At 50.4% G+C, this 5,092-nt stretch overlaps 1 pseudogene; it reads left to right on the top strand.

The window, feature by feature from the left end:
- The first annotated feature begins 406 nt into the window (after positions 1-406).
- Positions 407-2,692, top strand: LOC143961292 (C3a anaphylatoxin chemotactic receptor pseudogene; annotated as a pseudogene).
- The last annotated feature ends 2,400 nt before the right edge of the window (positions 2,693-5,092 follow it).

The raw sequence follows: 5,092 nt of genomic DNA, 5'->3' as shown, positions 1-5,092 counted from the left end.
TTAGGCGAGGCCGGGGCTTCGGCCTAGTCCTCTGCGTTTGGGCATAGTCCGCGGCATCCGGTCTCATGGACTAGGCCAAAGCCAAGGCCTCGCATTAAAAAATCCTGCCCGTAGCACCTCAGGAACGACACGGTGGTGGAAAAAAAAAATCGATTTGCTTAAATTTTGAATCGATTTGACCTCTCAACTTGATTCAAGATTTAAATCGATTTTTTTCCCCAGCTCTAGTTTCAGGTATCGGAGCATTTGCACAAGTACCGATATTTGTGCAAATGCTTAGTATCGGCACTGATACTGATACCGGTGTTGGTGCAACCCTAGTTTAGAATGATGAGATTCTGACGAGACTGAGTAGATAAAGTTCACTTATCTCCAGCTAATCCTGTTGTCTTTACAGGAAAGCAGAATGTTGAATGCAAGTGATACGGAATCATCATCCATGGATTCAAACCAACATGTGTTCACCATCCTAATTATGGTTATCACGACTGTTGTTGGCATTCCTGGCAATTTTCTGGTTCTTTGGGTTATTGGTATGAAGATGAAGTGGACAGTGATGAACATTTGGTTTTGGAACCTTGCTCTGGCCGATTTGACTTGCTGCCTGGCTTTCCCATTCTTCATAGCCCAATTCTTCTATGAGGAATGGTTGTACGGTCCCGCCCTCTGCAAGATGTTACCCTCCATTGTTATCTTCACCATGTTTGCCAGTGTTTTCAGTCTGGTGGCGATAAGCGTTTACCGCTGTATCCTGGTTGTCCAACCCGTGTGGGCCAGAAACCACTGCAACCTACGAATGGCCTGGATCACATGCTTGGCTATATGGATGTTGTCCTTCTTGATGTGTCTACCCGCTGTCCTCTACAGAACCACCTACATAGAGAAGAACCTAACACTATGTGGATACCAACAAGGTGGCCTTCAGGACAGTAATGGAAGTGACATGAACGTGGAAACTCATGTGACTTTTCCAGATGAGACGGTTACAGTTACTCGCATGATTTTTGGCTTTCTCATACCCCTCTTAATCATCTCTGGCAGTTATGCTTGTCTGGCCTTCAAGTTGAAAAGGACCAGGTTTGTAAAGGCGGGCAACAAGACCACCAAAGTGGTATTTGGCATTGCCGTAGCGTTTTTTGTGAGCTGGGCTCCCTACCATATAATGGGATTTATAGTGCTGTACTTCGACAACCTCGTGGTGACCATTCTGGACCTTTTCTCACAAGCCTTGGCCGAAACCAATAGTTGTATCAACCCCGTTCTCTATGTCCTCTTGGGCAAAGTTATGAAGACTAAAGTAAGAAAGACATTCCATGAGCTGATAGAGAATCTGTTTAACGAAGAGGTGTCGAAAACTACTGGGTACAGCAGGAGCAGAGTCACAATGGAAGAAAGCATACAATTAGAGGAGCAGTAAGATTAACCATTTGCCGAATGACGGCTACAGCGCGGTCGCCCAGTTCTTTGAGGGCATCTATTGACGTCCTCCCAGAACCCCACCATGCCACGAGCCCTGAGGGGCACGCTCTGTGATCGCTGCGTCCTTTGAAAACAGCTGATCACAAATCGAGGAAAAGGGCCAATCACAGCGGCCCTTTACCATGTGTTCAGCTGTGTCCAATCACAGCTTCTCACATGGAAACAATTGCCGGTGTCCTATCATATATGGTCCCCCATCGGATAGTGTCCGCTGTGTACTGCGCATGCGCAGTACACAGCAACACAGATTCCGAAAATAGCAGAGGATGAACGGCGCCTGCGCGGTGAGTCCAGGTTCTATCCCCACCATCCAAGTGGACGTAGAGTAGGAATATAAAAGAGCTGAGCGCAGCGAGGCCGAGCCCGAAGCGTGGCGAGCGAGGCCGAGCCCGAAGCCCAGCGAGGCCGAGCCCGAAGCGTGGCGGGCCTGCGCCGTGAGTCTAGGTTCTATCCCCACCATCCAAGTGGAGATAGAGTAGGAATATAAAAGAGCTGAGCGCAGCGAGGCCGAGCCCGAAGCGTGGCGAGCGAAGCACGCCCGCGAGGGGCCCTCTAATTTTCACAACCCTATGTCCGCTTGGATGGTGGGGCTACCACCTCCACTCACGGTTCCTCCACTCACCGTTCAGCTTCGGAGATTTTTCCAAAGCCTCTTCTGCCCCGTACTGCGCATGCGCAGTAGGGGGCGGACACTATATGATGGCAGGACACTATCTGCCAGAACACCGGTTATCAACATTTACCTTTCCTCAGCACTGTCACTGTCTGAGGAAAGGAAAGCCGATAACCGGTGATCCAGTGACAGGGGACGTTTACACTGATCGTCAGTGCAGCCCCAATCAGTGCCAATCAGTGCCCATCAGTGAAGAAGAAAAATTACTAATTTGCAAAATTTTATAACGGAAACAAAGAAAAAGTTTTATTTTTTGAATATTTTTGGTCTATTTTTGTTTGTTTAGAAAAAAATGTAATACCCAATGGTGATTAAATACCACCAAAAAAAAAAAAAAAGACAAAATCATACACCCATTATAAACATAGACGATTCATAAAAGGTACAGAAATACATATATATAGCTCATGAAAAGAATAATGACTGAGTGCTTCAATTATCACCAATCAGATAAATGTGTCATTCATAATATGAATAATGTTACTGTGTTGCCAACTGATGAACAATAATTAAATAAATATCTATTTCATAAATACTAAAGCGTCTCTGTGCTTCTATAATTCACACAAAATTGCCCCTTGTGCTCAACAATGTGCTTCAAATCAACCTATTGAAGTTCCACAACCATCACCAGAGCTCCTGTCTCTGATCTCACCGGCAGCCCCGGGCAGCAGACCGACTCCAACCTCCACACCGCGTCTGGTAGGAGTGAGGCAGGGACGGACGGTCAGGGGAGGCAGTGGGGTAGGTAGCCAGCGGTCCTGCAGCACCTCCTGTCCCTGGTGCTGCAGGACCGATGAGAGGGATTGTGTGTGTGATGGGGGAGGGGATATCTGGGAGGGTGTAATTAGAGTGGTGGGATCTAGAGGCAAGATCAGAGTGGAGGGAATCTGGAGGTGTGATCAAAGTGGAAGACATCTGGAGGTGTGATCAGAGTAGAGGGATCTGGTGGGGGATCTGGAGGTGTGATCAGAGTGGAAGAGGGATCTGGGGGTATTTGCAGGTGTTATCAGAGTGGAGGGATCTGGGGGTGTGATCAGAGTGGAAGAGGGATCTGGGGGTATTTGCAGGTGTTATCAGAGTGGAGGGATCTGGGGGTGTGATCAGAGTGGAGGGATCTGGAGGAGTGATCAGAGTGGAAGAGGGATCTGGGGGGGGGGATTTGGAGGTGTTATCAGAGTGGAGGGATCTGGGGGTGTGATCACGAGGTGTGAGCACAGTGGAGGGATTTGGAGGTGTGATCAGAATGGAGGAATCTGCTGGGGTATCTGGAGGTGTGATCAAAGTGGAAGACATCTGGAGGTGTGATCAGAGTAGAGGGATCTGGTGGGGGATCAGGAGGAGTGAGCAGAGTGGAAGACATATGGGGGGGTGATCAGAGTAGAGGGATCTGGTGGTTGATCTGGAGGAGTGAGCAGAGTGGAAGACATATGGGGGGGGGGGGTGATCAGAGTAGAGGGATCTGGAGGAGTGAGCAGAGTGGAAGACATATGGGGGGGTGATCAGAGTAGAGGGATCTGGTGGGGGATCTGGAGGAGTGAGCAGAGTGGAAGACATATGGGGGGGTGATCAGAGTAGAGGGATCTGGTGGGGGATCTGGAGGTGTGATCAGAGTGGAAGAGGGATCTGGGGGGGATTTGGAGGTGTAATCAGAGTGGAGAGATCTGATGGGGGATCTGGAAGTGTGAGCAGAGTGGAGGGATCTGGAGGAGTGATCAGAGTGGAAGATGGATCTGGGGGGATTTGGAGGTGTTATCAGAGTGGAGGGATCTGGGGGTGTGATCAGAGTGGAGGGATCTGGTGGGGGATCTGGAGGTGGGATCAGAGTTGCGGGATCTGGTGGGGGATCTGGAGGTGTGATCAGAGTGGTGGGATCTGGTGGGGGATCTGGAGGTCTGATCAGAGTGGGAGGCTTTGATGGGGGATCTGGAGGTGTGATCAGAGTGGCGGGATCGGGTGGGGGATCTGGAAGTCTGATCAGAGTGGGGGGCTTTGGTGGGGGATCTGGAGGTCTGATCAGAGTGGAGGGATCTGGTGGAGGATCTGGGGTGTGATCAGAGTGGAGGGATCTGGTGGGGGATCTGGAGGTGGGATCAGAGTGGCGGGATCTGGTGGGGGATCTGGAGGTGTGATCAGAGTGGTGGGATCTGGTGGGGGATCTGGAGGTCTGATCAGAGTGGGGGGCTTTGATGGGGAATCTGGAGGTGTGATCAGAGTGGCGGGATCGGGTGGGGGATCTGGAGGTCTGATCAGAGTGGGGGGCTTTGGTGGGGGATCTGGAGGTCTGATCAGAGTGGAGGGATCTGGTGGGGGATCTGGAGGTGTAATCAGAGTGGAGGGATCTGGTGGGGGATCTGGAGGTCTGATCAAAGTGGAGGGATCTGGTGGGGGATCTGGAGGTGGGATCAGAGTGGTGGGATCTGGTGGGGGATCTGGAGGTGTGATCAGAGTGGAGGGATCTGGTGGGGGATCTGGAGGTGTGATCAGAGTGGTGGGATCTGGTGGGGGATCTGGAGGTGTGATCAGAGTGGAGGGATCTGGAGGGGTAGGGCTTATATTGCAGTCATCACCGATAATCACGCTAGGTCTTATTTTTCGGGGAAACAGGGTACCAATTCAGTCCCCAGGAGATATAAGGAATCTCCAGCATCTACAGGAATCTACAGCCTTTCTCAACCTTTTCACCACAGAGGAACCCTTGAGTTCTCCGGGTCTCGGGGAACCCCTGCAAAAAATTAGAAATCTACAGCTCATGGTACATTAGTGTGATGGTCAGTGGGAAGAATGGTCCTTATACTTGTGGTCATTGGGAAGAATGGTCCTTACACTTGTGGTCATTGGGAAGAATGGTCCTCACACTTGTGGTCATTGGGAAGAATGGTCCTCACACTTGTGGTCATTGGGAAGAAGAATGGTCCTCACACTTGTGGTCATTGGGAA

Source organism: Lithobates pipiens, unplaced genomic scaffold, assembly GCF_037356315.1.
Source record: "Lithobates pipiens isolate NorthernLeopardFrog02 unplaced genomic scaffold, aLitPip1_a1.2 Scaffold_110, whole genome shotgun sequence".
Taxonomy (NCBI): domain Eukaryota; kingdom Metazoa; phylum Chordata; class Amphibia; order Anura; family Ranidae; genus Lithobates; species Lithobates pipiens.
Note: the sequence above shows the minus strand (reverse complement) of the source record. Positions and strands in the feature narration are given on the sequence as shown.